A 13,094-nucleotide genomic window follows, 5' to 3' on the forward strand; every position below is an offset into this window, starting at 1 on the left:
GCCTTTTATCAAAGAAGAATGAATTTTAAAGGTTTTGCAAACTGGGGTTAAGAGGCAGCTGAGCCAGAGGGTTTCTGTTTAGCTTTTGCTGAACATTTTAACAGGTGCTTTCATTCTTGGGAAGCAAACCACGTAAACAGGACTGCTGAAGAGAAATAGACTGCTGTATTGGCAGTAGAGGCAGATTGTGTGAATACATCCTTCCTTCCCATCTTCCTTTCACTGTTCTTATTTAACAGCTTTTCTCTGTCCCCTTTCCCTCTCTCATGGAATATACCACATGACAGTTCAACAGAAAACTGCCAGCCTTACTGTTTATTTACTTGAGCAATTCTGGTCAGTCACGTTCCAGATTTTATCTGTGAAGCCCCTCTGGTATCTTTCCTCCTATAATGGTATTTCAAGGTGAAAGTGCTGCTTCCCTGGCAGCATCACTAAGTAGTTCCTGAGAAGGAGATGGGCTGTCATCAACTAAATAGTGAAGAAAGGAAGACGGTAAATGAGCAAGCAGAAAGAAGCTGAGAGCAAGAGAGAAAGACTGATAGAAAAAGCCAGGTTTGGAAACCTATACAACCATAAAATTCAGTGGGTAATAAGAGTAGTAACTACCAGGCAGTAGGGTGTAAAGAACCACAAAAGAAAAATGAATACTGTATTTTTTTATGAAAAGAATGAATTAATCAGCAAATCTTATAAATGAACATAATGATGCTCCATCACACAATGCATTTGCAGCACCACATTTCCTTTAGGCCGCTTCTTGTCTTAGCATTAATTCAGTGATGGTTAGAGGCAAATGGCTAAAGAGGCAAAACTAATTTTAACGTGAGAGAAACTATTAAAACCTGCTGTTGAATTTTTGGAACAACTGGTGATATAAGAAGCATCCAACAATTAACCTTGTTTAGCCAACCTCAGGCATTTTTCTCTTTGTGTGTAGAAAGCATCATCCTGTTCAGCAGGATCCTGTTTTAGACAATGCAAGAGCTTGCTAAGGTACCATTACCCAAATATTGCAAGAATATCAGCTATGCTTTAGTGATTTATTAGCTCACTAGCACTATTAAAATGAGGCAAAGCTATAAGAACTTGCTCTGTTTCTAGCAGTGATCAGATAAGAAAAATCAGCAGTTGGTTAGATCATGCTGTCTTCATTATTAACATCCACCAATGCAGAACGTACTTGAAGTGAAAAAGTCTGATTCTAATCTCATTCACACGACTGTAAATGAGAAGTAACTTCATTCATGTCAGTAGACTTATGCTGCAGTAGTACAAATTACAATAAAACACTGCATAGTTCTGCAAATTCAGATGAACTGAAAGCAATATGAGAATCTGAGTCTTGGTGAAAATTCTGTTGTGCAACCTGCAACAGAATTGCCTAGCATATTTCCTATATGTTACAGGTATAATTTCCAAGGTGGTACAATTCATACAAAAAAAAAAAGTACACTGCTCCTCCATGCTTTTCTTGGGCCATGTGCTTATTAACAGCCAAGTACTGAAAGGAGTTCAGAAAAAAAATTGGGTTTGATATATGAAAATTCATGTGTTCCATCTGCAGTATTCACTCCACCAATTCTACAAATATTTAGAAGCAAACACATTTAATGATCAGGGCACAGGTCCAACCTTGATAGAACAAATTACAGTACACCTTTCCTGAAGAGGTCTCTGTGTTTACTCTTTTAAGACAAGGCATGCTCAATGATAATTTCAGTCAGCAAGTTTAAATAAGTAAAAAAGAAAAAGCTCTTCTTAACTTCATGTTTATGTGAATAGTGGAACTCGTTGTAGAAGCCAAGGCACATTTACTACAAGTCCATCAAAGCTGTTAAATGAAGCAGTTTGGATGCAACATTGCACTCAAGAGCTCTGAAGCCAGAGAAAATACAACTCCAAATATAAACTGTTTCTTAATTTCCCTAGCATCTGCTCCTGACCCATTTGGAAACAGCACAGGATCTTTGGTGTGATATGAGACAAGATGGATGCTTTCATATTAAGTATTTTGAGGAATAATAAGAAAGAGGCACAAAGCTTTTTTTTTTTTAAGAAAAAATTTGTTTATTTTAAAGGAAATAAAGGCCTTTCAAATGAATTTAGCACAAAACATCGTATTATTTATAGTAAAGGTTTTCATGGCAATTAGAGCTCTGGATCTACCCTTTACAACACTCAGCAAGGAACAATCTCTATTCTGTAGAATGTGCATTTTAAGTAGACAAGAGAGATTCAGAATGGGAAGCAAAACAGTGACTGTCCTGGTTTGGCCTAAACCAGGCCGATTTTCCTTTCAGTGATTTTTACTTTCAGCTAAGTCTCCTCTAAGTAACTGCACTTTCTGAAACTAACTGCATGTTTTTGCAGACAGTGTCTGCTTCCAGGACTGATAACGCTCGAAGTTTGTAGTTATCACTGAGGCACCGGTAGGGATGTTGTGCAGAAAGGCTCTTGCTGTACTTGTTCTTGGGAGAAACCAAGGTCACTGCTGAATTCCTCACTGCTTACGAGTGAAGAGCCGAAGGGGGGTCGCAGCTGCAGGGGGGAGCGGACAGGGCAGGTGACCCAAAATTGACCAACGAAGGTATTCCATCCCATACACGTAATTCTCAGTATAAAGCAGGGGGATCATGAGGGCCTCGCTCTCTTTCTGCTACGGCCGGTGTCCAAGGAGGACTCCGTCTGTTTCCCTGCTGCCCCCGATCCCGATCCGTGCGTTCCTGAATCCAGCTCTCGACCGTCGCTAGGCCCAGCCTGGGCCTTCCCGGAGCCTGCCCTGCAGTGCCGGTGGTGACGTGGCTGACTTCAGGGGAGCTCAGTCTTGGTTTTGTATATATATTTGTATATATTTGATTATTTCTATTATTGTTATTATACTCTTTTTCATTATTATAGTTTATTAAAACTGTTTTAATTTTCCAACCCAGAAGTCTCTCTCCCTTTTCCCTTTCCCTTTCCCTTTGGGGGGAGCGGGGGGGGGATAACAGAGAGCATCTGCCGCAGGTTTAATAGCCGGCCCAGCTTTAAACCGTGACAGATTTATTTGGCGCCCAACGTGGGGCTCGAGAGAAGCTCCGACAGGTTGCTCTGATAAGTCGAATCCCAGCTCCAGTGGGAGGAGATCCGGAGAGCTCAGCCAAGAGAGTATCAGATTTCTTCCTTTGAGATTTACGAGGGGTTGGAAATTAAAATAGATAGCTAAGATGGTAATGTTATTTGTGAGCCTTGTGTTACCTCTTCTCTTTATAAAGCTTGTTTTAGAGTTAAGTGTAATAATACCTTACTTGCCGTATGCGCTGTGTGTTAGTGTTTTCATGTCGTTCAACAGGGCGTGCTGGTCGAAATGTGTCGTTTCGGTATGGGTTGTGATACTGATTTATGTCGTGATAAACTGGGCAGTTATTATTCCGATCTCTTATCTCTATGATACAATGATGGGCAGCTTTAATCGCGAATCCGTAGCTGCGCACACCGGGTGTCTTTTAACTGATTTTGATAGTATCTGCTCCTTTTTTGCCAAGCTGATTCCTGCAAAATTCGAACAGGGCATGTCGTTATTTTTGTGTGTCCTGAATGTGTTACTGGTGTGCTACGTGATTAGATGTCAGTGCAGCAACAGCGGGAGGTATCATGCTGCCCCTGTAACCAGGAGAAAACACCGAAAGAAATCAGCTAGTAAAGTGAAGGATGATGACTCAGAGGCTTCTAAGGCAGAGCCAGCACAGGCCCCAGGTGAGGGCCCTTCTCAGTCAGAGTCAGGGCCTGACACAGAGGGGGGTTTCCTTGATCGTCTTTTTAAAGAAGGCCCATTACACAAGAAGGACAAGAAAGGTCCTTCTAAAGCAGAACAATCACAGGAAGACTCGGACTCGGAAGTAGAGATAACCTACCACTCCTTATCCCTGAAAGAACTGCGAAATATAAGAAAAGATTTTAGTCGTTATGACGGTGAGCCAATTATTACCTGGTTGCTCCGATGCTGGGATAATGGGGCAGATAGCATAGAATTGGATGGTAGAGAAGCCAGACAGTTGGGATCCCTGTCCAGAGATGGTGGTATTGATAAGATGCTTCCAAGAAGGTCGAACACTATCAGTCTCTGGAGGCGACTCTTGTCAGCTGTAAAGAGCAGGTATCCCTATAAAGATGATGTTATGAGCCACCTGAGCAAATGGACCACTATAGAAAAAGGTATTAACTGCCTTAGAGAACTAGCGGTGCAAGAGATCATTTATAAACACCCTCAGGACATTGTAGATCCTGTAAATCCTGATGAAGTGGAATGCAACCGATCCATGTTCCGGAAGGTTGTGAAGAGTGCTCCACCAACACATACCCATACATTGTCAATATTAGTCTGGGAAGAAGATGCTATGGCACGACCTAGTGTGGGCGAAATGGCTAACTGTATGCGACAGTATGAAGATAGTATTTCTTCCCCACTGCAGGCCCGTGCCTCGGCTGTGGAAAAACTGACTAAGGAGAACAAGGACTCATTTAAACAACTGTCAGACAAACTGTCCAGGATCGAGAATAAACTTGAATCTCTACCTACACAGGCCCGCGTTGCAGCCTTTAGGAGGAAACGCCCTCCTACTGGACCGGCTCAAAGAAAACGGAACACGTCACGAGGTATCCTGTGGTTTACCCTGCGTGATTATGGGGAGGACATGAACAGATGGCATGGACAACCTACCAGTACCCTACAGGCACGAGTACGTGAGTTGCAAGCTAACAGAAATACCAGAGAGAATTTTCCTAGGAGGATGGCTGCTCCAGTTACCAATGAGCAGGACCCCAGTCAGGGTAGATGGGCCTCAAGTCCCTTTTTTCCAAGAGTGAATAGGGGAAATGAAGGCCCAATCCCCGTGAGCTGCACGAATCCAATCTTTAATTAGAGGGGCCCTGCCTCCAGCCAGGAGGAGGAGAGGGATAACAGGATTTATTGGACTGTGTGGATTCGATGGCCTGGCACATTAGAACCACAAAAGTATCGAGTCTTGGTAGACACTGGTGCACAGTGCACCCTCATGCCATCGAATCATAAAGGGACAGAATCTGTCAGTATTTCGGGAATAACAGGGGGATCTCAAGAGTTATCTGTATTGGAAGCCGAAGTAAGCCTAACTGAAAATGAATGGAAAAAGCACCCCATTGTGACTGGTCCAGATGCTCCATGCATCCTTGGCATAGACTACCTTAAGAAAGGGTATTTTAAGGACCCAAAAGGATATAGATGGGCCTTTGGTGTAGCAGCTGTAGAGACTGAGGACATTAAACAGCTGTCTACCTTGCCTGGCCTCTCAGAGGATCCTTCTGTTGTGGGGTTGCTGAAAGTTGAAGAACAACAGGTGCCAGTTGCTACTGCCACGGTGCACAGACGACAATATCACACCAATCGAGACTCCCTGATCCCCATTCATAAACTGATTAGACAATTAGAAAATCAAGGAGTGATTAGCAAGACTTGCTCACCCTTTAATAGTCCTATATGGCCAGTGCAAAAGTCTGATGGAGAATGGAGATTAACTGTGGACTGTCATGGCCTAAATGAAGTTACGCCACCTCTGAGTGCTGCTGTGCCAGACATGCTAGAACTTCAATACGAACTGGAATCAAAGGCAGCCAAGTGGTACGCCACTATAGACATTGCTAATGCATTTTTCTCTATTCCTTTGGCACCAAAGTGCAGGCCACAGTTTGCTTTTACCTGGAGAGGTATCCAGTACACCTGGAATCGACTGCCCCAGGGGTGGAAACACAGTCCTACTATTTGCCACGGACTGATCCAGACTGCACTAGAAGAGGGTGGAGCTCCAGAACATTTGCAATATATTGATGACATCATTGTATGGGGTGATACAGCAGCAGAAGTTTTTGACAAAGGGGAGAAAATAATTCAAATTCTTCTGCAAACTGGTTTTGCCATAAAAAGAGGCAAGGTCAAGGGGCCTGCCCGGGAGATCCAGTTTTTAGGGATTAAATGGCAAGATGTGCGTCGCCAGATCCCGATAGAGGTGATCAACAAAATAACAACTATGTCCCCACCAACTAACAAAAAGGAAACACAAGCCTTCTTAGGTGTTGTGGGTTTCTGGAGAATGCATATTCCAGATTACAGCCAGATTGTACGCCCTCTTTATCAAGTGACCAGAAAGAAAAATGATTTTCAGTGGGGCCCTGAACAACAACAGGCTTTTGAACAGATTAAACAAGAAATTGTGCATGCAGTAGCCCTTGGACCAATCCGTATGGGACAAGATGTTAAAAATGTGCTCTACACAGCAGCTGGGGACAATGGTCCTACCTGGAGCCTCTGGCAGAAAGTACCAGGGGAGACTCGAGGTCGACCCCTAGGATTTTGGAGTCGAGGATACAAGGGCTCCGAGGCCAATTACACCCCAACTGAAAAAGAGATACTGGCAGCATATGAAGGAGTTAGAGCTGCTTCAGAGGTAATTGGTACTGAGGGACAGCTTCTCCTGGCACCCCGATTACCAGTACTAGGCTGGATGTTCAAGGGTAAGGTTCCTACTACTCATCATGCAACTGATGCTACATGGAGTAAATGGATTGCATTAATTACACAGAGGGCTCGAATAGGAAACCCTAATCGCCCAGGAATCTTAGAAGTGATCATGGACTGGCCAGAAGGCAAAGACTTCGGAATGCCACCAGAAAAGGAGGTGACACGTGCTGAAGAAGCCCCACCGTATAATGAACTACCAGAGGATGAAAAGCAATATGTCCTGTTCACCGATGGATCCTGCCGTCTTGTAGGAAAGCATCAGAAGTGGAAAGCTGCTGTATGGAGTCCCATACGACGAGTCACAGAAGCCACAGAAAGACAAGGTGAATCAAGTCAATTCGCAGAGGTAAAAGCCATCCAGCTGTCTTTAGACATTGCTGAACGAGAAAAGTGGCCAAGGCTGTATCTTTATACTGACTCATGGATGGTGGCAAATGCCTTGTGGGGGTGGTTAAAGCAGTGGAAGCGAAGCAACTGGCAGCGTAAAGGTAAACCTATTTGGGCTATTGAACTGTGGCAAGATATTGCTGCTCGGCTAGAGAAACTAGTCGTGAAGGTACGTCATGTAGATGCTCACGTACCTAAAAGTCGGGCAATTGAGGAACATCGAAACAACCAACAAGTGGATCAAGCTGCTAAAGTGTTCCAAATAGATTTGGACTGGGAACATAAAGGTGAACTATTTTTAGCTTGGTGGGCTCATGACACTTCAGGTCATCAAGGGAGAGATGCAACATACAGATGGGCTCGTGACCGAGGGGTGGACTTAACCATGGACTCTATTGCACAGGTTATCCATGATTGTGAAACATGCGCCGCAATTAAGCAAGCCAAACAGTTAAAACCTTTGTGGTATGGGGGACGGTGGTTGAAATATAAATATGGGGAGGCCTGGCAAATTGACTACATCACACTCCCTCAAACCCGCCAGGGTAAACGTTATGTGCTTACCACGGTGGAGGCGACCACCGGATGGCTGGAAACATACTCTGTGCCCCATGCCACTGCCCGGAACACTATTCTGGGCCTTGAAAAGCAAATCTTGTGGCGACATGGCACACCAGAGAGAATTGAGTCGGACAATGGGACTCATTTCAAAAACAGTCTCATAGATAACTGGACCAAAGAGCAAGGCATCGAATGGGTATATCACATCCCCTATCATGCACCAGCATCTGGGAAAGTTGAACGGTATAATGGGCTATTAAAAACTACCCTAAAAGCAATGGGGGGTGGAACCTTTAAAAACTGGGATAAGCATTTGGCACAAGCTACCTGGTTAGTTAACACCAGAGGATCTATCAACCGAGCTGGCCCTGCTCAGTCAGACCTTTTACATACAGTAGAAGGGGATAAAGTCCCTGTGGTGCATGAAAGGAATCTGTTGGGAAAAACTGTCTGGGTTCTTCCTGCTACGGGCAAAGGTAAACCCATTCATGGGATTGCTTTTGCTCAAGGACCTGGATGTACTTGGTGGGTGATGCTGCAGGATGGTGGAGTCCGACGTGTCCCTGAAGGTGATCTGATTCTGGGTGAGAATACTTAATTCTGAACTGCATGATGTTAATTGCTGCATAATACTAACAGTGTTCATAAGTGTCTTTCAGGTTGAAGCAGTGGTGAGGAGACCGGAGCTAGCTGCAAGTGGCGTCCAGTAACCTCCTCGAGACTGACATCTTTAACCTGCAACCCGTGGGCACGAACTGTGACAAAGCTCATACCATCTCTCCTACCCTGGGAGACTCCTAGCCAGATGGAAACCCACAATCCTGAACTAAATGAACTTGATGAACTTTTCTTTTGTATAGAGATGAATCATAAACTAATGTTATCTGTATATATTTTAAAATGAAAAGTTAGTGGTGATCTGAGTATGACGTGAATGGTATGGAATAAGGGGTGAAACGGTTACAGACTGATCTCCTCATTCTCTCTTTCCCCCCTTCCCACTACTGCACTTGACTAGTCTTTTTCCAAATAAATCTGTCACGGTTTAAAGCTGGGCCGGCTATTAAACCTGCGGCAGATGCTCTCTGTTATCCCCCCCCCGCTCCCCCCAAAGGGAAAGGGAAAGGGAAAAGGGAGAGAGACTTCTGGGTTGGAAAATTAAAACAGTTTTAATAAACTATAATAATGAAAAAGAGTATAATAACAATAATAGAAATAATCAAATATATACAAATATATATACAAAACCAAGATTGAGCTCCCCTGAAGTCAGCCACGTCACCACCGGCACTGCAGGGCAGGCTCCGGGAAGGCCCAGGCTGGGCCTAGCGACGGTCGAGAGCTGGATTCAGGAACGCACGGATCGGGATCGGGGGCAGCAGGGAAACAGACGGAGTCCTCCTTGGACACCGGCCGTAGCAGAAAGAGAGCGAGACCCTCATGATCCCCCTGCTTTATACTGAGAATGACGTGTATGGGATGGAATACCTTCGTTGGTCAATTTTGGGTCACCTGCCCTGTCCGCTCCCCCCTGCAGCTGCGACCCCCCTTCGGCTCTTCACTCGTAAGCAGTGAGGAATTCAGCAGTGACCTTGGTTTCTCCCAAGAACAAGTACAGCAAGAGCCTTTCTGCACAACATCCCTACCGGTGCCTCAGTGATAACTACAAACTTCGAGCGTTATCAGTCCTGGAAGCAGACACTGTCTGCAAAAACATGCAGTTAGTTTCAGAAAGTGCAGTTACTTAGAGGAGACTTAGCTGAAAGTAAAAATCACTGAAAGGAAAATCGGCCTGGTTTAGGCCAAACCAGGACAGTGACAAAGATGGTTTTAAGTGATGTATCGCTTTCGGTGTTATGAAAGCAAAATGACACTGACCTGTATCACAGGCTATGACCTGTATTTTCTGTATTCAGGTTCACTGACCTACTGACATAAAATCAGACCAAAAGCACTGTCTTGTCCTATTGCTTTCATCGGACTGGTTCTTTCTTTGTTATCTAATCCTTCAGAAGAGCAGGTCATATTGCATGAGGTCGAAGATCCCTCTGATCAGTGTTACACCTCTGACAGTGGCCAGGAATAGATGTGTAGAGGAGAATATCAGGGCAAGGCAAGTTTGCAATGATACTTTCCATCATTACAACTTCCCATCTTTGAGCAATCTGCAAGTTAGCGTCTTCCTGAGGCAAACCATTATGTCTGGTTAATAGACAGGTCTGTACCTTTTTTCCCCCAACAATTTTGCTTAATTGCTTTCTGAACCCATCTGAACCTCTGACTTCCACCGTAACTAGAAGCGATGATTTCCACGGTTTGTTACAGTGTTCCTCCTTTGCTACCTTTAAAACTGTTTCTGGATAATTTTATTTGGTTTGTTGCTCAAATGATGTAAAATTTAGAATATTTCCCTTTCCACTTTTTCCATACCACTCAGTCAAGTCCTTCTTGAAAGGATCTCCATTTCAACAATCATTTTATTTTTGTTACTCAAGTTAGCATCATCAGAAAACTTTGTTACCTTTTATATTCATGCCCTTTTCTAAATCATTCATGAATATGGTGATTAACACAAGTCCAGTGTAGGTCTCTGGATCTAGTAATAGATTTCTATTGGCAATTTTTTCCATTTTCATAAATAATTATTTATTTCTACTGTTTTCTTTCTCCCCTTGAACCTCTTATTAACAACAAGAGGACCTACAAGATGATAATTTAGCTTCATAAAGAGTATTTCAAAGACCCTGAAAGTAGAAAACGTTTTGAAAACACAAGTATACTTCATAAAATTTAAGGGAAATGGAGTAGATATGTGATGTGTACCATCCCTCTTCAAAAAATCATGGTGATTCTTTTCTATTATGTGATTCACATGTCTACTACCTCTATTACATCAAATTGCAAAGAATTCAACTTGCAAAATGAAGAAAAGATAATAAAATAACCCCAAATATGCCAAAAAGGAAAGGAAATGTTGAAAAGCCTGGATACAGATCAACCTTGTACTGCAGAAATTAGCCTAGCCTGAATATCAGATGAGTCTTTTCGTGAATTAAACCCATATTTTTGTATCTCGGTCAGGTCACCTTGCATTTTATGAGTCAAATCTAGCTTCAGTTCTCATGCCTGAGAATGATTGTGATTCAAGACAGATTTTTCTATTCATTTTGCCATTTGTCAGCTTTTGAGCCTCAGATAATTATATTTCTGTCTACTATTAAAATATTTTTGTATGTGTGATTTAAAATAAAAATGTGTGTGTACTTTGCAGGGTGAGCCTATTATCTATGGAGGGGAGGAGGAAGAAGTCATTTAAGGACTGCCTCTGCTACCAGTAAATGCAAGTGTGGAAGGATCAGACCTATGACCAGGCATATGCAAACTTACCCACCTATTGTGCAGCACCCCATTGGGGTTGGCAGGACCCTGAATGGGCTCAGATATGTGCCAATACAGACATGACAGTTGAAAAGAAGCGTGGCCAGCAGGTTGGGGGAGGTGATTCTCCCCCTCTACTCCACTCTTGTGAGACCCCACCTGGAGTACTGTGTCCAGCTCTGGGGCCCCAAACAGAAGAAGGACATGGAGCTGTTGGAATGAGTCCAGAGGAGGGCCACGAAGATGATCAGAGGGCTGGAGCACCTCTGCTATGAAGACAGTCTGAGAGAGTTGGAGCTGTTCAGCCTGAAGAAGAGAAGGCTCTGGGGACACCTAATAGCAGCCTTCCAGTACCTGAAGGGGGCCTACAGCAAAGTGGGAGAGGGGCTTTTTACAAGGGCATGTATTGACAGGGCGAGGGGTAACAGTTTTAAACTGAAAGAGGGTAGATTTAGATTAGATATTAGGAAGAAATTCTTTACTGTGAGGGTAGTGAGACACTGGAACAGGTTGCCCAGAGAAGCTGTGGATGCCCTCTTCCTGGGAGTGTTTAAGGTCAGACTGGATGAGGCTTTGAGCAATCTGGTCTAGTGGAAAGGTGTCCCTGCCTGTGGCAGGGTGGTGGAACTAGATGATCTTTAAGGTCCCTTCCAGCCCAAATTACAAAAAAAAAAAATAAAAAAAAAAAAAAAAAAATATTTGGACCAATGGACTGGAAACCAGCACAGGAATCTTCCTTGCCTTTTCCTGTGTTTATAAGCAAACTGCAAGCTGTCAGAGTCATATGTGCCAACAAAGTATTATAATCTTTCACATTGCTGTTATGTTCTGGGGCATCAGCACTGAAAAGGACAAACATTTATTTTTCTGTCAAGTTGAAAGCATGAGGCAGTGCTTAATATGCATTGAGTGATGAGTATGAACCTGGAGACTGTGGCAGACCTGCAACCTTAGGTCTCTTCTAGTAACTCTTTTGGGGGCATGTCTGTGTCTGTGCAATTCTCTCAGGGATTTGTGAAGATAAATAATACATTTTTTCAGGATGTCAAGCTATAAATAACACTTTCACTCTGTGATACTGTTAATTCTTTCCTCTTCTAAAATGTCATTATATTGGCTGCATTTTTCTCATTTACTGTTATAGAACAGCTTGCAAACAAGGCAGCCTCATCCCAGTTTAAGTTCAGCTGGATGATGACTAGCGAAGATCTTCAACGAAAGATCTAAAGATCTCATGGTAAAGCATGAGAGGAGCTTGGGAAAGTATTATTAGAAAAAGCATTATTCACATTTTTCCTTCCAAGTTTCCTGCCTCTTTAAATGCTTAAGCCTTCTCAGATGTTCCTCATGGTTTCTTCGTTGGCCTTTTCTTCTGGATTTCAAAACTATAGATGTAAAAGCATTTCTTGTGAAGCACAGCTGAGCTCTTAGCTTTTTCACTGCAAGCAGGATTATATTTAATGAACTTCATAAGGATTCTGTATGTTTATACACATCATAGTAAGTTGCTTGCAACAACTTATAGAAAACTCATCACTTAACCTCAGCTTCCAGTTACTCATCTGCAAACTGAGTTCACAGAACTTGCTTAATATGAATGTCTGTAAAAACATAAAATTACAGTGCTATAAGTGAAGGAGGTGAAGGATGGCAAGTTGAGTACCTAAATTTATATGAGTTGCATAAATCCTGGCACTGGTGCACTAACTGAAGTCCAGACTAAGTCCACTAAGTCCAAACTAAATGTCAGAACTTGAAAAATCTGTCCCTTGCTTTAGCTGTTTTGTCTCCTTTCTGTAAATTTGCTTAATCATTAATTTTGTGTAAAAATAACCACAAATGATTCTGGCTTCAGGATATCTACCCACATCTACAAATACCTAAATAGAGTTGGCTTATAACCTTTGTAAAGATAGACGCATTTTGTTGTAGGACTTATAAATTGCTGCTTCGTTTTCTATTCTCCTTGCCAGAGAGTAAGAGTGAGCTGGACCATGAGAAGGAGAATCTACACTGAATAAAAAGTGCACCCCAAATTATTAGTTACGTTGTTGTTAAAGTTCATTGAAGGACTCCAATTAATATGTATGTGCAGGGAGAAAGGAGAGTTTGGAGAATTATACAAGAATATAGTATCATTAAAGAGATCAGTGGTGTTGTCTCATCAGTAATACTGTTGGAAGTGCTAGTCAATCTGTCATTCAAAGAGCACACTGCAGGTTTTGAAGATCTG

This window comes from Nyctibius grandis, chromosome 1 (genome assembly GCF_013368605.1).
Source record: "Nyctibius grandis isolate bNycGra1 chromosome 1, bNycGra1.pri, whole genome shotgun sequence".
NCBI lineage: Eukaryota > Metazoa > Chordata > Aves > Nyctibiiformes > Nyctibiidae > Nyctibius > Nyctibius grandis.